Source organism: Melospiza melodia, chromosome W (assembly GCF_035770615.1).
Source record: "Melospiza melodia melodia isolate bMelMel2 chromosome W, bMelMel2.pri, whole genome shotgun sequence".
Classification (NCBI taxonomy): domain Eukaryota; kingdom Metazoa; phylum Chordata; class Aves; order Passeriformes; family Passerellidae; genus Melospiza; species Melospiza melodia.
In genome coordinates, this window is record NC_086225.1 from 40,599,628 (window position 1) to 40,624,292 (window position 24,665).

The window sequence follows — 24,665 nt, forward strand, 5'->3', positions numbered from 1 at the left end:
ACTGAAACCTGAATTGGATTCTGTTGGGCCTGGGGTGGAGGCTGAGGTGGCTGCTTCCACTCGGGAAATTGTGGTTCCGGGGAACTCTTTTTCACTTAAGCAAAAACATGGTTGTTCTGGTGTTTGTCAATCTATAGATACAGAGAAAGCAAAATTGGCTTTAAGGGTGGAGTCCTTTGAAAGGAAGAGATGGAAGAAACTCGCGACTGTGTTGTTGCTGAAATTCAAAAAGCTGGACTTGAAATCTCTGCAACGAAAATTCAACAAGTTTCACCTTAGAAGTACCTGGGATGGAAGATGATGGAAGACGACAATAATACCACAGAAAATTCAGATCCGAACCAGAGTCAACAACCTACAAGAGTTACAACAACTTCTAGGAGAAATCAACTGGGTCAGACCGATGGTGGGAATCACCAATGATGAACTGAGTCCGCTCTTCCATTTGCTGAGAGGAAGTTGCGACATCACTTCGCCAAGAACTTTAACCCCTGAAGCTCGTGCTGCTCTCGACAAAGTCACAGAAGCTCTTCAAAAAAGACAAGCTCATCGCTGCGTTCCTGAAAATCCTTTCTTTCTTGCAATCTTAGGAGAGAAGATGCAGCTTTGTGGTCTCATTTTCCAGTGGGATGCCACAGAACAAGATCCTTTGTTAATAATGGAATGGGTTTTTCCTCCCTACAGGTTTTCAAAGACCATTTGCTCAGTTTTAGAAATGATTGCATACATTATAATTAAGGCTAGAACCAGATTGTTAACTTTGGCAGGTCAAGAATGTTCAGTTATCTATTTGCCATTGAAAAATGATTATTTCAATTGGGCAATACAAAATTCTGATGATTTACAATATGCATTCTTAGGTTTTCCAGGTGTTTGTTCCATACACTATCCAGCTCACAAACTACTGCAAGCAAAATTGAGTTTCAGAGAAAAACCTGAATTAAGTGAAGAACCTTTACATGCTGTGACTCTCTTCACTGATGGCTCTGGTAAAAGCCACAAGTCCGTTGTGACTTGGTTTAATCAAAAGACTGATGTTTGGGAATCTGATATTCAAACAGTAGAGGGATCCCCTCAAATTGTTGAGCTTGCTGCAGTAGTTTGAGCTTTTCAGCTGTTTCCTCAGCCTTTTAATTTGGTCACAGATTCTGCTTATGTTGCTAATGTAGTCAGGAGAATAGAAGGTTCCATTTTAAAGGATGTTAGTAATGAAACTTTACATCGTTGGCTTTCATGTCTTTTTATAACTTTGCAATATAGAACTAATCCATATTTTGTTTCTCACATTAGGGCGCATTCTTCACTTCCTGGATTTTTAGTGGAAGGAAATGCAAGAGCGGACAAGCTGACAATGGTCATTTCTAACACATTGCCAAATATTTTTGAACAAGCAAAATTGAGTCATGCCTTTTTCCACCAAAATGCACAAGCACTCATGCGAATGTTCCAAATCACTAAAAGTCAAGCTAAAGCTATCATTCATACTTGCCCTGACTGTCAATTGGTACAACCTCCTGTTTCTACAGGAGCAATCAACCCCCGAGGCTTACAAAGCCTACAGTTGTGGCAAACAGGTGTTACTAAATAGCCTTCTTTTGGTAAATTTAAAAATATTCATGTTTCCATAGACACGTTCTCTGGTGCAGTTTTTGCTTCCCTTCACACAGGTGAAACTGGCAGCCATGCCTGTCATCATTTCCTGCAAGCTTTTGCTTCATTGGGTATACCCCAAGAAGTAAAAACTGACAATGGTCCCGCATACATATCTCAAAAATTGGCCACATTTTTAAATGAATGGGGTGTTCGACACATTTTTGGTATTCCCCACTCTCCCACAAGCCAAGCAATCATTGAAAGAACACATCAAACCTTAAAACGCATATTAGATCAACAGAGAGGGGGAACGGAAATCACCCCACAGATGAGACTGAGTAAGGCTTTGTATGGTTTTAATTTTCTAAATAGTTCAAGTACAGAACCAGATCCACCAATCTTTAGACACTTTTCAAATAGCACACAGGCAAAACTGAAAGAACATCCTCCTCTTCTAATTAGAAACCCTGATGTCGCAGACATTTCTCCACAGAAATCCTTTCTTTCGGATTTCTGTGTCTTCGGGAGGCCAGAGGCTTCCGAAGAGAAGGTAAACAATTATTATCAGCTGCTGTGGAATGCAACAGGGACACCTTGATTGGTTCATTTCCTATGTTTATAATTAAGGGCCAATCACCAGTACAAGCTAGGGGACTGAGTCCCTGGACACAGCTTTGTTTGGGATTCTTTTCTATCTATTCTTAGCTTAGCTAGCAGCTCTGCAAACCTCTCTCTATGTTCTATTTAGAATAGTCATAATGTATTATATATCATATCTTAATAAATAAGCCTTCTGATCAAGATACAAGATTCACCGTCTCTCTCTCACCAGCAGCGACCCACTCAGGTCGCTGTAATATCTGGTGACCCCTCGTGTAAGAGCAAAAATTAATCTAATAAGACCAGAGGAGCAAAAATTGCTGCACTGGGTAAAAATCCTGTATGTGTACCATTTGAGGGTTGCTTTGAAGTGACCACAGAAGTGGATTCAAGCCAGGAGCTGAAGAACTGAAGATCCTGATATGGACAGAGTTCACAGCCAAGGCTGACCACAACAGAACTTTCTTCTGGAAAATCATCAGGAAACATGGTAGACAAGAACAGCACACCTGCAGAGCTGGCCAGAGAAAGCTGGACTCTTTCAAAAGGTACTGTTCACTTTTCTATCCCTGATGAACCAGCCCTTCGTAGTTTGTGGCTGTTCGTATGGCAGACCCATGCCTTGCCAGAAGAGATTCAATTCTCCCCTTCAGAGGAAAAAATTATGGCCCTCTGGAAACATTGGTGTAGGGAAGACGGTTTCCTTTTGTCAAAAACAGATATCTATGAATTCTTTCGATGGGCAAAGCTTTTTGGGTTCTTTGCTGATGTCTTATATGCTTTAGATGCTTTCGTCTGGGAGTGCATGGACTCGATTATTCAGCGTGTCTACACTGAGGGACGCGTGTTGCCTTCTACCTATCCAGCATTTATAAAGCTTTTCCCAGTTCTGAAACGCAAAGCAGCTTGTTTTCAATGGATCTCTCATTGTTATGGCCAGGCTCCGTTTCCACCACCTTTGGCAGAAGACCCCGTGGGTGGTGACTTAGGGTTTTTCCCCCCCCCCCTGCTTCGCGGCGGCGGGGGCTGAAACTTTGCGGCCCGAAGAAGTTTTTTTTACTCTTGCTCCGGAGCATGCTCAGATGGAGTCGTCTCCTTCCCCCCCTTCTCTCTCTCCGGGGGGATGGGAGTGGCCGCTCAAGCCAGCGCCGGCCTCTGAGGCTTCCTCCAAGGCCCTGCCAGAGCCGTCACTCCAGGAGATCCCGCCCGCGGTTTCACCGGCATCCCCGCCCCTGCCAGCGCCTGTGTCGGAGAAGGCGGAAGAGACAACACCTTCGGCGATTGACCTGTTGCTAAGCAACGGCGACGCTCCGCCGCTTCTCCAGGCTCCGCTGATGCCCGTGCCGTGCCCGCCGCCGCTCTCAGAGACAAGGGACGCAGCAACAGCGTGTTCCCGAGCGTCCCCGCCTGCTCCAGCCGAGACGGTTCCTGTTCAGGATGGGGCTGAAAACGGCGTTGAGCCCGCGGGACCCTCGGAGCAGCCCGCGGCGGATCCCACGGTTCCCTCCCCAGTTCCGGCTCCCTCCCCGCTGCTTCCACCGGACGTCCCAGCAGTCGCTCCGGCGGGGGGTCTCTCCTTCCGTGGAGCGGGGGCTGCCCGCCAACTCACTGTTGTGGCAGTCCAGCTGCCTGTTTTTAAGATCAGCATTCTCGGCGGTTTGGGGGGTGGTTTTTCGGGGATTGTCCCATGGAGGCCGCCGCCTCTCTTGTGCCCTAGTGGCATGGGGGGGCAGGTGCATCCAGAGAGTTCTGCCTCTGATCCCCAGCCCGGAGGGGATGGGGATGAAGCCATGGGGCAGATGAGAGACAAACCCGATGCAGTGCAGAGGGAGAGGGCACAGCTGGAGGAGACCATAGCTGGTTTGCTGTGGGAAACAAACATCTCCAGACCCCAGATGGGATTGCTGGGGAAGGCTTCTATTTCCCTGCTGCTGGCATGCCTCAGTGGTTTAGGGGAAAGGAAGCGTCTCACTACCCGTGCTGCCATTGTGCTTGCAGCAAGGTTCAGGCCTGCGGGAATGCAGTGCCTTCCTTATGAGTTTGGCCTGGGCCGTTGGGCTCAGGAGGTTCCTGGGCCAGGGCCATCACTTGGCCTCTTGATGTTTTTGGGAATTGTGGTTTGTCCTACCGGTCCAGGTCCACCTGTGTGAGCCAGTTTTGGGGTTCCTGGTCCGGCATGGGCCAGGGCCCCCAGGGCCTTTCCTTCTTTGTTTTTCGATTCAAAAAAAAAAAAAAAAAAAAAAAAAAAAAAAAAAAAAAAAAAAAAAAAAAAAAAATTAAATAAAAAAGATTGAAAATACTGGGCAGCAGCTCTGAAGCGCTGAAGCATTGAAGGGCCAGAAAGGACATTCCAAAATTGTTCAAGTTGTTTCAAATCGTTTCAAATTGTATTAAGACTGTCAATGGTTTTTGATAACTATTGATGGAACTCTTTTGCAGAAGTCTGTTTCAGGACCAAAAGGACTCTCAGATATTCCAAGGGAAACACCTTCGGCTCTTGGACTGTTCCTGAAATTCATCTGCATGGACTCAAATTCTCTTTACATTGTATTTTGCATTTTTCTTATATTATAGCATTGTTTTAGTGATTTGTTAGTTATTGTATATTCTATAGGTGAAGAAACTTCCTGTTCATTCCACATCAGCATTTTTCTTTTATTTTATACAATTTAGAAAGGTGAGATGTCGCAGACATTTCTCCACAGAAATCCTTTCTTTCGGATTTCTGTGTCTTCGGGAGGCCAGAGGCCTCCGAAGAGAAGGTAAACAATTATTATCAGCTGCTGTGGAATGCAACAGGGACACCTTGATTGGTTCATTTCCTATGTTTATAATTAAGGGCCAATCACCAGTACAAGCTAGGGGACTGAGTCCCTGGACACAGCTTTGTTTGGGATTCTTTTCTATCTATTCTTAGCTTAGCTAGCAGCTCTGCAAACCTCTCTCTATGTTCTATTTAGTATAGTCATAATGTATTATATATCATATCTTGAAAAATAAGCCTTCTGATCAAGATACAAGACTCACCGTCTCTCTCTCTCACCAGCAGCGACCCACTCAGGTCGCTGTAATACCCTGACTCTGGACAGATGGAAGGCCCGTTTCAATTAATAACGTGGGGCAAAGGGTATGCTTCTATTTCCACAGGTGCTGGAAGAATTAAGTGGGTTCCTGCCAAAAACGTCAAACCGTATCGCACTTCAGAACCTGTTGTCGAGCCTAGAACTGAGGAAGCGAGTACGCAGACGTGGACCGAATGGAAGGATCCCGGGTCTCGCCTGACGCCTCTTGTGCCTGACGTTCTTTGTGCATCGGTGGAACCCATGAACTCTGATTTTGTGCCAATGTTATGTATGAGTATACGAATTGAATGCTGAATGTTTGTTTAACGAAGCTAATTTTTGGCTGAAAATTTAGGTTATTGTTTTTGTTTAGAAAGAATTCTGCCAAAACTTAGTTCTTGAAAGAGATGGGGCAGAATCAAATGGTATACTTGTTTTGCTTGATTTTAATTGTTTTTTGTCGTGCAGATTTGCCTGTGGATCAACCGAAAACGAGTGTTTGGGTGACCTTAGCCAAGGCTGCCGGATCGGATACTATATGTCTGTCTAATTCGGAACCAGAAAAGCCTTTCTCAACCTGTTTGGTTGGTGTGCCAGTGAAAGAGTTTCCTTTGGTCAGAAAAGAATCCAATGGTAAACCAGGTGGAATTGACAATGGAAACAGTCCTTCCTTCAATTGGAACATTTGGTCCAACAAACTTCTCAGGGCAGCAAATGTTTCAAACAGTTGGGATGTGTTTCTGGAGACGGACCAATATCCACGGCAATTGCCAGAAGGGTATTGGATCATTTGCGGAGACAGAGGTTGGCAAGGCATTCCAGCCCACCTTGAAGGTGGCCCTTGTAGCATTGGTATGCTTACCATAATTGCCCCCACTGCCAAAGCAGTGATGAAAAAGAAACAAAGGAAAACAAGAGCTGTTCTTCATTATGATGAGAACTGTCAGAGTGATTTTATGCCTTGGAATGCCGCCAGAAGGGTTTCAGCAGGTATATTTCTACCCCAATTGGCTTCAGCTGTGGCATTGAGACAATTAGATCGAGTTGGATGTTGGCTGAGCAAACAAGCTAATGCCACATCCTCCGCAATCAGTGATATGTTGACCGATGTTGATAGTATTAGACATGCTACTCTTCAAAACAGAGCAGCCATTGATTTTCTTTTACTGGCACAAGGACATGGTTGTGAGGAATTTGAAGGATTGTGTTGTATGAATTTGTCTGATCATTCTGAATCCATTCACAAAAGCATTCAAAAATTAAAGGATCTGACAGCCCAAATTAAAGAAGATGGAGGTTCCTGGTTGGATGATTTGTTTCAAAATTGGAGTTTTGCACCTTGGCTAAGGCAACTTTGCAAGATAGGTCTTTACATATTAGGTGTTCTAATACTGATATTGATAGTGGCACCTTGTATACTCTGTTGTCTTCGGCGAATGATGAACAAAACAGTCCGAGAAGTTTTTGTCATTCAAGCAGGAGAACTAGGAAGTAGAAGCACAGAGAGTGTACGAAATCTCACGAAAGCAGTAGATGAGGGTATTGACATGAACGGAGGTTTTGAATTAAGGCCTTGGAATCGACCAGAGTTTTTTGAACGATGCCTTGCGACTGTTGCCAAACGTGATTCATATCTCTCTTTCAGGGATTGGGTCTTCACAGCATTAAGTTGCTGTGCCGTAATATAGCAATGCTTCAGTTTAGTGAAAATAGGTCTTCAGCAGATAATAAGCAGAAATTTTGCAATAGAGCTATGAAACGCAAATAGCAAGCGACAAGAAAATGAAAGCTTCTGGGTCAAACAGAGAGGGGGAAACGTTGGAATCCATAAGGTTAGAGGATTTTTACGAAATGGTTACAAAGAAGTATGTAGGCCTTAGACTGGAGTTTTGTTAGCATTGCAGAAAAGTTTCCCATGCAAGCAGAAAAAGTTTTCCATGCAAGCAGAAAAGTTTCCCAAGCAGTAGACGTGACAAATAACAATAGGCTTCTGTAGAATTGGCTTTAGGATGGCAACAAGGTTATTTAATGTATATCTTTAGAAGGTTAGCATGAATAGAACTCTGTTCTTTGTCTCTTATCAACTAGTCTTTGTTTTAGCTATGATTACCTATGTTTTATAAGATTGGATAGAATGCTTGTCAAGATGTGTTTTCTGTGTCTGATTGGCTGAATTCTAGTCTGAGATGATTTTATGTATTGCTGTATGAGCCCTGTTGAAGGAGACATTTTTTTGGTGTGGATCAGTGAGCTGTCATGTCTCCATTTTGAATTTTGAGACTGATGTGCTGGTAATAAAAGCAAAAATCGCTTCACTGGTCTGGTTACCATGTTATCCATATTTGGATATTTTGCCGCGGCCTAGTGGGTTCCTTTTTTAAGGCGTGGGTTCCTGACACTATTGGACTTATACCTGTCCCATCCCCCGCATATTGGTGCCTCGTGTGAGGACGTAGAATAGAAGAAAAACAAAGAAAAATCGTGGAAGTACCAGCTGCGGAGACCCAAGTGTTAACAAGGAGCATACTGTATCATCTCTCCCACCGAAGCCAAGAAAATTGTAAGTAACTTATCTCGGGAGAGCGCTTGGGTGACGTTGGGAGGCAAAATAGCGAAAAAGAAAATTATTAAAAGAACACAAAAATGGGAACGAATTTATCAAAAGTTGAATGGGATGTTTTTCATCAATTAGAGACAATGTTACAAGAAAAAGGTCACTCTGAAATTTCAAAAACTGAGCTTAAAAACTTACTTATCTGGGTTAAAGCGAATACGCAAGATTTAAATCTGCAGTCTGCTTTTACTTTTCAATTTTGGGATCAGATAAACTGGAGAATCTATAATCTAGTCTCTCTCAAAAAAGATGAAAGCTTAAGAGAACTTATGCCGGTTTGTAGAGCGCTGTTGGAGCACTGTTTTAAACAAACTGATAATAATAAGATCAACTTGGACTCAGAAAACAAAGCTTCTGGTTCTGTCTCATTAAATTCCAGTAAACCGGAGACTGTGTGAGTATCGGAGAATGTTACAAGTGTTGTTGCAAATGCTGAAAGTATTGCTTTGAACTCTGTTGAACAAAATCTTTCTTCTCTCTCTCTGGGAAAAAATGAGACTCTTTTGGACTTTTCTTCGCGTTGTTCTGTTAATGTAAAAATATGTGACTCTTGTAAGGGGGATGGAACAAAGTGTGTAAAAGATGGAAATGAAAAAGTGACTGTACTTCCTAAAATTGTTTGTGCAGGGACACTGAAACCTGAATTGGATTCTGTTGGGCCTGGGGTGGAGGCTGAGGTGGCTGCTTCCACTCGGGAAATTGTGGTTCCGGGGAACTCTTTTTCAGTTAAGCAAAAACATGGTTGTTCTGGTGTTTGTCAATCTATAGATACAGAGAAAGAAAAATTGGCTTTAAGGGTGGAGTCCTTTGAAAGGAAGAGATGGAAGAAACTGGCGACTGTGTTGTTGCTGAAATTCAAAAAGCTGGACTTGAAATCTCTGCAACGAAAATTCAACAAGTTTCACCTTAGAAGTACCTGGGATGGAAGACGATGGAAGACGATGGAAGACGACAATAATACCACAGAAAATTCAGATCCGAACCAGAGTCAACAACCTACAAGAGTTACAACAACTTCTAGGAGAAATCAACTGGGTCAGACCGATGGTGGGAATCACCAATGATGAACTGAGTCCGCTCTTCCATTTGCTGAGAGGAAGTTGCGACATCACTTCGCCAAGAACTTTAACCCCTGAAGCTCGTGCTGCTCTCGACAAAGTCACAGAAGCTCTTCAAAAAAGACAAGCTCATCGCTGCGTTCCTGAAAATCCTTTCTTTCTTGCAATCTTAGGAGAGAAGATGCAGCTTTGTGGTCTCATTTTCCAGTGGGATGCCACAGAACAAGTTCCTTTGTTAATAATGGAATGGGCTTTTCCTCCCTACAGGTTTTCAAAGACCATTGGCTCAGTTTTAGAAATGATTGCATACATTATAATTAAGGCTAGAACCAGATTGTTAACTTTGGCAGGTCAAGAATGTTCAGTTATCTATTTGCCATTGAAAAATGATTATTTCAATTGGGCAATGCAAAATTCTGATGATTTACAATATGCATTCTTAGGTTTTCCAGGTGTTTGTTCCATACACTATTCAGCTCACAAACTACTGCAAGCAAATTTGAGTTTCAGAGAAAAACCTAAATTAAGTGAAGAACCTTTACAAGCTGTGACTCTCTTCACTGATGGCTCTGGTAAAAGCCACAAGTCCGTTGTGACTTGGTTTAATCAAAAGACTGATGTTTGGGAATCTGATATTCAAACAGTAGAGGGATCCCCTCAAATTGTTGAGCTTGCTGCAGTAGTTTGAGCTTTTCAGCTGTTTCCTCAGCCTTTTAATTTGGTCACAGATTCTGCTTATGTTGCTAATGTAGTCAGGAGAATAGAAGGTTCCATTTTAAAGGATGTTAGTAATGAAACTTTACATCGTTGGCTTTCATGTCTTTTTATAACTTTGCAATATAGAACTAATCCATATTTTGTTTCTCACATTAGGGCGCATTCTTCACTTCCTGGATTTTTAGTGGAAGGAAATGCAAGAGCGGACAAGCTGACAATGGTCATTTCTAACACATTGCCAAATATTTTTGAACAAGCAAAATTGAGTCATGCCTTTTTCCACCAAAATGCACAAGCACTCATGCGAATGTTCCAAATCACTAAAAGTCAAGCTAAAGCTATCATTCATACTTGCCCTGACTGTCAATTGGTACAACCTCCTGTTTCTACAGGAGCAATCAACCCCCGAGGCTTACAAAGCCTACAGTTGTGGCAAACAGGTGTTACTAAATAGCCTTCTTTTGGTAAATTTAAAAATATTCATGTTTCCATAGACACGTTCTCTGGTGCAGTTTTTGCTTCCCTTCACACAGGTGAAACTGGCAGCCATGCCTGTCATCATTTCCTGCAAGCTTTTGCTTCATTGGGTATACCCCAAGAAGTAAAAACTGACAATGGTCCCGCATACATATCTCAAAAATTGGCCACATTTTTAAATGAATGGGGTGTTCGACACATTTTTGGTATTCCCCACTCTCCCACAAGCCAAGCAATCATTGAAAGAACACATCAAACCTTAAAACGCATATTAGATCAACAGAGAGGGGGAACGGAAATCACCCCACAGATGAGACTGAGTAAGGCTTTGTATGGTTTTAATTTTCTAAACAGTTCAAGTACAGAACCAGATCCACCAATCTTTAGACACTTTTCAAATAGCACACAGGCAAAACTGAAAGAACATCCTCCTCTTCTAATTAGAAACCCTGACTCTGGACAGATGGAAGGCCCGTTTCAATTAATAACGTGGGGCAAAGGGTATGCTTCTATTTCCACAGGTGCTGGAAGAATTAAGTGGGTTCCTGCCAAAAACGTCAAACCGTATCGCACTTCAGAACCTGTTGTCGAGCCTAGAACTGAGGAAGCGAGTACGCAGACGTGGACCGAATGGAAGGATCCCGGGTCTCGCCTGACGCCTCTTGTGCCTGACGTTCTTTGTGCATCGGTGAACCCATGAACTCTGATTTTGTGCCAATGTTATTTATGAGTATACGAATTGAATGCTGAATGTTTGTTTAACGAAGCTAATTTTTGGCTGAAAATTTAGGTTATTGTTTTTGTTTAGAAAGAATTCTGCCAAAACTTAGTTCTTGAAAGAGATGGGGCAGAATCAAATGGTATACTTGTTTTGCTTGATTTTAATTGTTTTTTGTCGTGCAGATTTGCCTGTGGATCAACCGAAAACGAGTGTTTGGGTGACCTTAGCCAAGGCTGCCGGATCGGATACTATATGTCTGTCTAATTCGGAACCAGAAAAGCCTTCCTCAACGTGTTTGGTTGTTGTGCCAGTGAAAGAGTTTCCTTTGGTCAGAAAAGAATCCAATGGTAAACCAGGTGGAATTGACAATGGAAACAGTCCTTCCTTCAATTGGAACATTTGGTCTAACAAACTTCTCAGGGCAGCAAATGTTTCAAACAGTTGGGATGTGTTTCTGGAGACGGACCAATATCCACGGCAATTGCCAAAAGGGTATTGGATCATTTGCGGAGACAGAGGTTGGCAAGGCATTCCAGCCCACCTTGAAGGTGGCCCTTGTAGCATTGGTATGCTTACCATAATTGCCCCCACTGCCAAAGCAGTGATGAAAAAGAAACAAAGGAAAACAAGAGCTGTTCCTCATTATGATGAGAACTGTCAGAGTGATTTTATGCCTTGGAATGCCGCCAGAAGGGTTTCAGCAGGTATATTTCTACCCCAATTGGCTTCAGCTGTGGCATTGAGACAATTAGATCGAGTTGGATGTTGGCTGAGCAAACAAGCTAATGCCACATCCTCCGCAATCAGTGATATGTTGACCGATGTTGATAGTATTAGACATGCTACTCTTCAAAACAGAGCAGCCATTGATTTTCTTTTACTGGCACAAGGACATGGTTGTGAGGAATTTGAAGGATTGTGTTGTATGAATTTGTCTGATCATTCTGAATCCATTCACAAAAGCATTCAAAAATTAAAGGATCTGACAGCCCAAATTAAAGAAGATGGAGGTTCCTGGTTGGATGATTTGTTTCAAAATTGGAGTTTTGCACCTTGGCTAAGGCAACTTTGCAAGATAGGTCTTTACATATTAGGTGTTCTAATACTGATATTGATAGTGGCACCTTGTATACTCTGTTGTCTTCGGCGAATGATGAACAAAACAGTCCGAGAAGTTTTTGTCATTCAAGCAGGAGAACTAGGAAGTAGAAGCACAGAGAGTGTACGAAATCTCACGAAAGCAGTAGATGAGGGTATTGACATGAACGAAGGTTTTGAATTAAGGCCTTGGAATCGACCAGAGTTTTTTGAACGATGCCTTGCGACTGTTGCCAAACGTGATTCATATCTCTCTTTCAGGGATTGGGTCTTCACAGCATTAAGTTGCTGTGCCGTAATATAGCAATGCTTCAGTTTAGTGAAAATAGGTCTTCAGCAGATAATAAGCAGAAATTTTGCAATAGAGCTATGAAACGCAAATAGCAAGCGACAAGAAAATGAAAGCTTCTGGGTCAAACAGAGAGGGGGAAACGTTGGAATCCATAAGGTTAGAGGATTTTTAAGAAATGGTTACAAAGAAGTATGTAGGCCTTAGACTGGAGTTTTGTTAGCATTGCAGAAAAGTTTCCCATGCAAGCAGAAAAAGTTTTCCATGCAAGCAGAAAAGTTTCCCAAGCAGTAGACGTGACAAATAACAATAGGCTTCTGTAGAATTGGCTTTAGGATGGCAACAAGGTTATTTAATGTATATCTTTAGAAGGTTAGCATGAATAGAACTCTGTTCTTTGTCTCTTATCAACTAGTCTTTGTTTTAGCTATGATTACCTATGTTTTATAAGATTGGATAGAATGCTTGTCAAGATGTGTTTTCTGTGTCTGATTGGCTGAATTCTAGTCTGAGATGATTTTATGTATTGCTGTATGAGCCCTGTTGAAGGAGACATTTTTTGGTGTGGATCAGTGAGCTATCATGTCTCCATTTTGAATTTTGAGACTGATGTGCTGGAAATAAAAGCAAAAATCTCTTCACTGGTCTGGTTACCATGTTATCCATATTTGGATATTTTGCCGCGGCCTAGTGGGTTCCTTTTTTAAGGCGTGGGTTCCTGACACTATTGGACTTATACCTGTCCCGTCCCCCGCATATTGGTGCCTCGTGTGAGGACGTAGAATAGAAGAAAAACAAAGAAAAATCGTGGAAGTACCAGCTGCGGAGACCCAAGTGTTAACAAGGAGCATACTGTATCATCTCTCCCGCCGAAGCCAAGAAAATTGTAAGTAACTTATCTCGGGAGAGCGCTTGGGTGACGTTGGGAGGCAAAATAGCGAAAAAGAAAATTATTAAAAGAACACAAAAATGGGAACGAATTTATCAAAAGTTGAATGGGATGTTTTTCATCAATTAGAGACAATGTTACAAGAAAAAGGTCACTCTGAAATTTCAAAAACTGAGCTTAAAAACTTACTTATCTGGGTTAAAGCGAATACGCAAGATTTAAATCTGCAGTCTGCTTTTACTTTTCAATTTTGGGATCAGATAAACTGGAGAATCTATAATCTAGTCTCTCTCAAAAAAGATGAAAGCTTAAGAGAACTTATGCCGGTTTGTAGAGCGCTGTTGGAGCACTGTTTTAAACAAACTGATAATAATAAGATCAACTTGGACTCAGAAAACAAAGCTTCTGGTTCTGTCTCATTAAATTCCAGTAAACCGGAGACTGTGTGAGTATCGGAGAATGTTACAAGTGTTGTTGCAAATGCTGAAAGTATTGCTTTGAACTCTGTTGACCAAAATCTTTCTTCTCTCTCTCTGGGAAAAAAATGAGACTCTTTTGGACTTTTCTTCGCGTTGTTCTGTTAATGTAAAAATATGTGACTCTTGTAAGGGGGATGGAACAAAGTGTGTAAAAGATGGAAATGAAAAAGTGACTGTACTTCCTAAAATTGTTTGTGCAGGGACACTGAAACCTGAATTGGATTCTGTTGGGCCTGGGGTGGAGGCTGAGGTGGCTGCTTCCACTCGGGAAATTGTGGTTCCGGGGAACTCTTTTTCAGTTAAGCAAAAACATGGTTGTTCTGGTGTTTGTCAATCTATAGATACAGAGAAAGAAAAATTGGCTTTAAGGGTGGAGTCCTTTGAAAGGAAGAGATGGAAGAAACTGGCGACTGTGTTGTTGCTGAAATTCAAAAAGCTGGACTTGAAATCTCTGCAACGAAAATTCAACAAGTTTCACCTTAGAAGTACCTGGGATGGAAGATGATGGAAGACGATGGAAGACGACAATAATACCACAGAAAATTCAGATCCGAACCAGAGTCAACAACCTACAAGAGTTACAACAACTTCTAGGAGAAATCAACTGGGTCAGACCGATGCTGGGAATCACCAATGATGAACTGAGTCCGCTCTTCGATTTGCTGAGAGGAAGTTGCGACATCACTTCGCCAAGAACTTTAACCCCTGAAGCTCGTGCTGCTCTCGACAAAGTCACAGAAGCTCTTCAAAAAAGACAAGCTCATCGCTGCATTCCTGAAAATCCTTTCTTTCTTGCAATCTTAGGAGAGAAGATGCAGCTTTGTGGTCTCATTTTCCAGTGGGATGCCACAGAACAAGATCCTTTGTTAATAATGGAATGGGTTTTTCCTCCCTACAGGTTTTCAAAGACCATTTGCTCAGTTTTAGAAATGATTGCATACATTATAATTAAGGCTAGAACCAGATTGTTAACTTTGGCAGGTCAAGAATGTTCAGTTATCTATTTGCCATTGAAAAATGATTATTTCAATTGGGCAATGCAAAATTCTGATGATTTACAATATGCATTCTTAGGTTTTCCAGGTGTTTGTTCCATACACTATCCAGCTCACAAACTACTGCAAGCAAAATTGAGTTTCAGAGAAAAACCTAAATTAAGTGAAGAACCTTTACAAGCTGTGACTCTCTTCACTGATGGCTCTGGTAAAAGCCACAAGTCCGTTGTGACTTGGTTTAATCAAAAGACTGATGTTTGGGAATCTGATATTCAAACAGTAGAGGGATCCCCTCAAATTGTTGAGCTTGCTGCAGTAGTTTGAGCTTTTCAGCTGTTTCCTCAGCCTTTTAATTTGGTCACAGATTCTGCTTATGTTGCTAATGTAGTCAGGAGAATAGAAGGTTCCATTTTAAAGGATGTTAGTAATGAAACTTTACATCGTTGGCTTTCATGTCTTTTTATAACTTTGCAATATAGAACTAATCCATATTTTGTTTCTCACATTAGGGCGCATTCTTCACTTCCTGGATTTTTAGTGGAAGGAAATGCAAGAGCGGACAAGCTGACAATGGTCATTTCTAACACATTGCCAAATATTTTTGAACAAGCAAAATTGAGTCATGCCTTTTTCCACCAAAATGCACAAGCACTCATGCGAATGTTCCAAATCACTAAAAGTCAAGCTAAAGCTATCATTCATACTTGCCCTGACTGTCAATTGGTACAACCTCCTGTTTCTACAGGAGCAATCAACCCCCGAGGCTTACAAAGCCTACAGTTGTGGCAAACAGGTGTTACTAAATAGCCTTCTTTTGGTAAATTTAAAAATATTCATGTTTCCATAGACACGTTCTCTGGTGCAGTTTTTGCTTCCCTTCACACAGGTGAAACTGGCAGCCATGCCTGTCATCATTTCCTGCAAGCTTTTGCTTCATTGGGTATACCCCAAGAAGTAAAAACTGACAATGGTCCCGCATACATATCTCAAAAATTGGCCACATTTTTAAATGAATGGGGTGTTCGACACATTTTTGGTATTCCCCACTCTCCCACAAGCCAAGCAATCATTGAAAGAACACATCAAACCTTAAAACGCATATTAGATCAACAGAGAGGGGGAACGGAAATCACCCCACAGATGAGACTGAGTAAGGCTTTGTATGGTTTTAATTTTCTAAACAGTTCAAGTACAGAACCAGATCCACCAATCTTTAGACACTTTTCAAATAGCACACAGGCAAAACTGAAAGAACATCCTCCTCTTCTAATTAGAAACCCTGACTCTGGACAGATGGAAGGCCCGTTTCAATTAATAACGTGGGGCAAAGGGTATGCTTCTATTTCCACAGGTGCTGGAAGAATTAAGTGGGTTCCTGCCAAAAACGTCAAACCGTATCGCACTTCAGAACCTGTTGTCGAGCCTAGAACTGAGGAAGCGAGTACGCAGACGTGGACCGAATGGAAGGATCCCGGGTCTCGCCTGACGCCTCTTGTGCCTGACGTTCTTTGTGCATCGGTGAACCCATGAACTCTGATTTTGTGCCAATGTTATTTATGAGTATACGAATTGAATGCTGAATGTTTGTTTAACGAAGCTAATTTTTGGCTGAAAATTTAGGTTATTGTTTTTGTTTAGAAAGAATTCTGCCAAAACTTAGTTCTTGAAAGAGATGGGGCAGAATCAAATGGTATACTTGTTTTGCTTGATTTTAATTGTTTTTTGTCGTGCAGATTTGCCTGTGGATCAACCGAAAACGAGTGTTTGGGTGACCTTAGCCAAGGCTGCCGGATCGGATACTATATGTCTGTCTAATTCGGAACCAGAAAAGCCTTCCTCAACGTGTTTGGTTGTTGTGCCAGTGAAAGAGTTTCCTTTGGTCAGAAAAGAATCCAATGGTAAACCAGGTGGAATTGACAATGGAAACAGTCCTTCCTTCAATTGGAACATTTGGTCTAACAAACTTCTCAGGGCAGCAAATGTTTCAAACAGTTGGGATGTGTTTCTGGAGACGGACCAATATCCACGGCAATTGCCAAAAGGGTATTGGATCATTTGCGGAGACAGAGGTTGGCAAGGCATTCCAGCCCACCTTGAAGGTGGCCCTTGTAGCATTGGTATGCTTACCATAATTGCCCCCACTGCCAAAGCAGTGATGAAAAAGAAACAAAGGAAAACAAGAGCTGTTCCTCATTATGATGAGAACTGTCAGAGTGATTTTATGCCTTGGAATGCCGCCAGAAGGGTTTCAGCAGGTATATTTCTACCCCAATTGGCTTCAGCTGTGGCATTGAGACAATTAGATCGAGTTGGATGTTGGCTGAGCAAACAAGCTAATGCCACATCCTCCGCAATCAGTGATATGTTGACCGATGTTGATAGTATTAGACATGCTACTCTTCAAAACAGAGCAGCCATTGATTTTCTTTTACTGGCACAAGGACATGGTTGTGAGGAATTTGAAGGATTGTGTTGTATGAATTTGTCTGATCATTCTGAATCCATTCACAAAAGCATTCAAAAATTAAAGGATCTGACAGCCCAAATTAAAGAAGATGGAGGTTCCTGGTTGGATGATTTGTTTCAAAATTGGAGTTTTGCACCTTGGCTAAGGCAACTTTGCAAGATAGGTCTTTACATATTAGGTGTTCTAATACTGATATTGATAGTGGCACCTTGTATACTCTGTTGTCTTCGGCGAATGATGAACAAAACAGTCCGAGAAGTTTTTGTCATTCAAGCAGGAGAACTAGGAAGTAGAAGCACAGAGAGTGTACGAAATCTCACGAAAGCAGTAGATGAGGGTATTGACATGAACGAAGGTTTTGAATTAAGGCCTTGGAATCGACCAGAGTTTTTTGAACGATGCCTTGCGACTGTTGCCAAACGTGATTCATATCTCTCTTTCAGGGATTGGGTCTTCACAGCATTAAGTTGCTGTGCCGTAATATAGCAATGCTTCAGTTTAGTGAAAATAGGTCTTCAGCAGATAATAAGCAGAAATTTTGCAATAGAGCTATGAAACGCAAATAGCAAGCGACAAGAAAATGAAAGCTTCTGGGTCAAACAGAGACGGGGAAATGTTGGAATCCATAAGGTTAGAGGATTTTTAAGAAATGGTTACAAAGAAGTATGTAGGCCTTAGACTGGAGTTTTGTTAGCATTGCAGAAAAGTTTCCCATGCAAGCAGAAAAAGTTTCCCATGCAAGCAGAAAAGTTTCCCAAGCAGTAGACGTGACAAATAACAATAGGCTTCTGTAGAATTGGCTCTAGGATGGCAACAAGGTTATTTAATGTATATCTTTAGAAGGTTAGCATGAATAGAACTCTGTTCTTTGTCTCTTATCAACTAGTCTTTGTTTTAGCTACGATTACCTATGTTTTATAAGATTGGATAGAATGCTTGTCAAGATGTGTTTTCTGTGTCTGATTGGCTGAATTCTAGTCTGAGATGATTTTATGTATTGCTGTATGAGCCCTGTTGAAGGAGACATTTTTTGGTGTGGATCAGTGAGCTGTCATGTCTCCATTTTGTATTTTGAGACTGATGTGCTGGAAATAAAAGCAAAAATCTCTTCACTGGTCTGGTTACCATGTTATCCATATTTGGATATTTTGCCGCGGCCTAGTGGGTTCCTTTTTTAAGGCATGGGTTCCTGACACTATTGGACTTATACCTGTCCCGTCCCCCGCATATTGGTGCCTCGTGTGAGGACGTAGAATAGAAGAAAAACAAAGAAAAATCGTGGAAGTACCAGCTGCGGAGACCCAAGTGTTAACAAGGAGCACACTGTATCATCTCTCCCGCCGAAGCCAAGAAAATTGTAAGTAACTTATCTCGGGACAGCGCTTGGGTGACGTTGGGAGGCAAAATAGCGAAAAAGAAAATTATTAAAAGAACACAAAAATGGGAACGAATTTATCAAAAGTTGAATGGGATGTTTTTCATCAATTAGAGACAATGTTACAAGAAAAAGGTCACTCTGAAATTTCAAAAACTGAGCTTAAAAACTTACTTATCTGGGTTAAAGCGAATACGCAAGATTTAAATCTGCAGTCTGCTTTTACTTTTCATTTTTGGAATCAGATAAACTGGAGAATCTATAATCTAGTCTCTCTCAAAAAAGATGAAAGCTTAAGAGAACTTATGCCGGTTTGTAGAGCGCTGTTGGAGCACTGTTTTAAACAAACTGATAATAATAAGATCAACTTGGACTCAGAAAACAAAGCTTCTGGTTCTGTCTCATTAAATTCCAGTAAACCGGAGACTGTGTGAGTATCGGAGAATGTTACAAGTGTTGTTGCAAATGCTGAAAGTATTGCTTTGAACTCTGTTGAACAAAATCTTTCTTCTCTCTCTCTGTGAAAAAATGAGACTCTTTTGGACTTTTCTTCGCGTTGTTCTGTTAATGTAAAAATATGTGACTCTTGTAAGGGGGATGGAACAAAGTGTGTAAAAGAAGGAAATGAAAAAGTGACTGTACTTCCTAAAATTGTTTGTGCAGGGACACTGAAACCTGAATTGGATTCTGTTGGGCCTGGGGTGGAGACTGAGGTGGCTGCTTCCACTCGGGAAATTGTGGTTCCGGGGAACTCTTTTTCAGTTAAGCAAAAACATGGTTGTTCTGGTGTTTGTCAATCTATAGATACAGAGAAAGAAAAATTGGCTTTAAGGGTGGAGTCCTTTGAAAGGAAGAGATGGAAGAAACTCGCGACTGTGTTGTTGCTGAAATTCAAAAAGCTGGACTTGAAATCTCTGCAACGAAAATTCAACAAGTTTCACCTTAGAAGTACCTGGGCTGGAAGACGATGGAAGACGATGGAAGACGACAATAATACCACAGAAAATTCAGATCCGAACCAGAGTCAACAACCTACAAGAGTTACAACAACTTCTAGGAGAAATCAACTGGGTCAGACCGATGCTGGGAATCACCAATGATGAACTGAGTCCGCTCTTCCATTTGCTGAGAGGAAGTTGCGACATCACTTCGCCAAGAACTTTAACCCCTGAAGCTCATGCTGCTCTCGACAAGGTCACAGAAGCTCTTCAAAAAAGACAAGCTCATTGCTGCGTTCCTGAAAATCCTTTCTTTCTTGCAATCTTAGGAGAGAAGATGCAGCTTTGTGGTCTCATTTTCCAGTGGGATGCCACAGAACAAGATCCTTTGTTAATAATGGAATGGGTTTTTCCTCCCTACAGGTTTTCAAAGACCATTTGCTCAGTTTTAGAAATGATTGCATACATTATAATTAAGGCTAGAACCAGATTGTTAACTTTGGCAGGTCAAGAATGTTCAGTTATCTATTTGCCATTGAAAAATGAGTATTTCAATTGGGCAATGCAAAATTCTGATGATTTACAATATGCATTCTTAGGTTTTCCAGGTGTTTGTTCCATACACTATCCAGCTCACAAACTACTGCAAGCAAAATTGAGTTTCAGAGAAAAACCTAAATTAAGTGAAGAACCTTTACATGCTGTGACTCTCTTCACTGATGGCTCTGGTAAAAGCCACAAGTCCGTTGTGACTTGGTTTAATCAAAAGACTGATGTTTGGGAATCTGATATTCAAACAGTAGAGGGATCCCCTCAAATTGTTGAGCTTGCTGCAGTAGTTTGAGCTTTTCAGCTGTTTCCTCAGCCTTTCAATTTGGTCACAGATTCTGCTTATGTTGCTAATGTAGTCAGGAGAATAGAAGGTTCCATTTTAAAGGATGTTAGTAATGAAACTTTACATCGTTGGCTTTCATGTCTTTTTATAACTTTGCAATATAGAACTAATCCATATTTTGTTTCTCACATTAGGGCGCATTCTTCACTTCCTGGATTTTTAGTGGAAGGAAATGCAAGAGCGGACAAGCTGACAATGGTCATTTCTAACACATTGCCAAATATTTTTGAACAAGCAAAATTGAGTCATGCCTTTTTCCACCAAAATGCACAAGCACTCATGCGAATGTTCCAAATCACTAAAAGTCAAGCTAAAGCTATCATTCATACTTGCCCTGACTGTCAATTGGTACAACCTCCTGTTTCTACAGGAGCAATCAACCCCCGAGGCTTACAAAGCCTACAGTTGTGGCAAACAGGTGTTACTAAATAGCCTTCTTTTGGTAAATTTAAAAATATTCATGTTTCCATAGACACGTTCTCTGGTGCAGTTTTTGCTTCCCTTCACACAGGTGAAACTGGCAGCCATGCCTGTCATCATTTCCTGCAAGCTTTTGCTTCATTGGGTATACCTCAAGAAGTAAAAACTGACAATGGTCCCGCATACATATCTCAAAAATTGGCCACATTTTTAAATGAATGGGGTGTTCGACACATTTTTGGTATTCCCCACTCTCCCACAAGCCAAGCAATCATTGAAAGAACACATCAAACCTTAAAACGCATATTAGATCAACAGAGAGGGGGAACGGAAATCACCCCACAGATGAGACTGAGTAAGGCTTTGTATGGTTTTAATTTTCTAAATAGTTCAAGTACAGAACCAGATCCACCAATCTTTAGACACTTTTCAAATAGCACACAGGCAAAACTGAAAGAACATCCTCCTCTTCTAATTAGAAACCCTGACTCTGGACAGATGGAAGTTCCGTTTCAATTGATAACGTGGGGCAAAGGGTATGCTTCTATTTCCACAGGTGCTGGAAGAATTAAGTGGGTTCCTGCCAAAAACGTCAAAACGTATCGCACTTCAGAACCTGTTGTCGAGCCTAGAACTGAGGAAGCGAGTACGCAGACGTGGACCGAATGGAAGGATCCCGGGTCTCGCCTGACGCCTCTTGTGCCTGACGTTCTTTGTGCATCGGTGGAACCCATGAACTCTGATTTTGTGCCAATGTTATTTATGAGTATACGAATTGAATGCTGAATGTTTGTTTAACGAAGCTAATTTTTGGCTGAAAATTTAGGTTATTGTTTTTGTTTAGAAAGAATTCTGCCAAAACTTAGTTCTTGAAAGAGATGGGGCAGAATCAAATGGTATACTTGTTTTGCTTGATTTTAATTGTTTTTTGTCGTGCAGATTTGCCTGCGGATCAACCGAAAACGAGTGTTTGGGTGACCTTAGCCAAGGCTGCCGGATCGGATACTATATGCCTGTCGAATTCGGAACCAGAAAAGCCTTCCTCAACCTGTTTGGTTGGTGTGCCAGTGAAAGAGTTTCCTTTGGTCAGAAAAGAATCCAATGGTAAACCAGGTGGAATTGACAATGGAAACAGTCCTTCCTTCAATTGGAACATTTGTTCGAAAAAACTTCTCAGGGCAGCAAATGTTTCAAACAGTTGGGATGTGTTTCTGGAGACGGACCAATATCCACGGCAATTGCCAAAAGGGTATTGGATCATTTGCGGAGACAGAGGTTGGCAAGGCATTCCAGCCCACCTTGAAGGTGGCCCTTGTAGCATTGGTATGCTTACCATAATTGCCCCCACTGCCAAAGCAGTGATGAAAAAGAAACAAAGGAAAACAAGAGCTGTTCCTCATTATGATGAGAACTGTCAGAGTGATTTTATGCCTTGGAATGCCGCCAGAAGGCTTTCAGCAGGTATATTTCTACCCCAATTGGCTTCAGCTGTGGCATTGAGACAATTAGATCGAGTTGGATGTTGGCTGAGCAAACAAGCTAATGCCACATCCTCCGCAATCAGTGATATGTTGACCGATGTTGATAGTATTAGACATGCTACTCTTCAAAACAGAGCAGCCATTGATTTTCTTTTACTGGCACAAGGACATGGTTGTGAGGAATTGGAAGGATTGTGTTGTATGAATTTGTCTGATCATTCTGAATCCATTCACAAAAGCATTCAAAAATTAAAGGATCTGACAGCCCAAATTAAAGAAGATGGAGGTTCCTGGTTGGATGATTTGTTTCAAAATTGGAGTTTTGCACCTTGGCTAAGGAAACTTTGCAAGATAGGTCTTTACATATTAGGTGTTCTAATACTGATATTGATAGTGGCACCTTGTATACTCTGTTGTCTTCGGCGAATGATGAACAAAACAGTCTGAGAAGTTTTTGTCATTCAAACAGGAGAACTAGGAAGTAGAAGCACAGAGAGTGTACGAAATCTCACGAAAGCAGTAGATGAGGGTATTGACATGAACGAAGGTTTTGAATTAAGGCCTTGGAATCGACCAGAGTTTTTTGAACGATGCCTTGTGACTGTTGCCAAACGTGATTCATATCTCTCTTTCAGGGATTGGGTCTTCACAGCATTAAGTTGCTGTGCCGTAATATAGCAATGCTTCAGTTTAGTGAAAATAGGTCTTCAGCAGATAATAAGCAGAAATTTTGCAATAGAGCTATGAAACGCAAATAGCAAGCGACAAGAAAATGAAAGCTTCTGGGTCAAACAGAGAGGGGGAAATGTTGGAATCCATAAGGTTAGAGGATTTTTACGAAATGGTTACAAAGAAGTATGTAGGCCTTAGACTGGAGTTTTGTTAGCATTGCAGAAAAGTTTCCCATGCAAGCAGAAAAAGTTTTCCATGCAAGCAGAAAAGTTTCCCAAGCAGTAGACGTGACAAATAACAATAGGCTACTGTAGAATTGGCTTTAGGATGGCAACAAGGTTATTTAATGTATATCTTTAGAAGGTTAGCATGAATAGAACTCTGTTCTTTGTCTCTTATCAACTAGTCTTTGTTTTAGCTACGATTACCTATGTTTTATAAGATTGGATAGAATGCTTGTCAAGATGTGTTTTCTGTGTCTGATTGGCTGAATTCTAGTCTGAGATGATTTTATGTATTGCTGTATGAGCCCTGTTGAAGGAGACATTTTTTGGTGTGGATCAGTGAGCTGTCATGTCTCCATTTTGTATTTTGAGACTGATGTGCTGGAAATAAAAGCAAAAATCTCTTCACTGGTCTGGTTACCATGTTATCCATATTTGGATATTTTGCCGCGGCCTAGTGGGTTCCTTTTTTAAGGCGTGGGTTCCTGACACTATTGGACTTATACCTGTCCCGTCCCCCGCATATTGGTGCCTCGTGTGAGGACGTAGAATAGAAGAAAAAGAAAGAAAAATCGTGGAAGTACCAGCTGCGGAGACCCAAGTGTTAACAAGGAGCACACTGTATCATCTCTCCCGCCGAAGCCAAGAAAATTGTAAGTTACTTATCTCAGGAGAGCGCTTGGGTGACGTTGGGAGGCAAAATAGCGAAAAAGAAAATTATTAAAAGAACACAAAAATGGGAACGAATTTATCAAAAGTTGAATGGGATGTTTTTCATCAATTAGAGACAATGTTACAAGAAAAAGGTCACTCTGAAATTTCAAAAACTGAGCTTAAAAACTTACTTATCTGGGTTAAAGCGAATACGCAAGATTTAAATCTGCAGTCTGCATTTACTTTTCATTTTTGGGATCAGATAAACTGGAGAATCTATAATCTAGTCTCTCTCAAAAAAGATGAAAGCTTAAGAGAACTTATGCCGGTTTGTAGAGCGCTGTTGGAGCACTGTTTTAAACAAACGGATAATAATAAGATCAACTTGGACTCAGAAAACAAAGCTTCTGGTTCTGTCTCATTAAATTCCAGTAAACCGGAGACTGTGTGAGTATCGGAGAATGTTACAAGTGTTGTTGCAAATGCTGAAAGTATTGCTTTGAACTCTGTTGAACAAAATCTTTCTTCTCTCTCTCTGGGAAAAAATGAGACTCTTTTGGACTTTTCTTTGCGTTGTTCTGTTAATGTAAAAATATGTGACTCTTGTAAGGGGGATGGAACAAAGTGTGTAAAAGATGGAAATGAAAAAGTGACTGTACTTCCTAAAATTGTTTGTGCAGGGACACTGAAACCTGAATTGGATTCTGTTGGGCCTGGGGTGGAGGCTGAGGTGGCTGCTTCCACTCGGGAAATTGTGTTCCGGGGAACTCTTTTTCAGTTAAGCAAAAACAGGGTTGTTCTGGTGTTTGTCAATCTATAGATACAGAGAAAGAAAAATTGGCTTTAAGGGTGGAGTCCTTTGAAAGGAAGAGATGGAAGAAACTCGCGACTGTGTTGTTGCTGAAATTCAAAAAGCTGGACTTGAAATCTCTGCAACGAAAATTCAA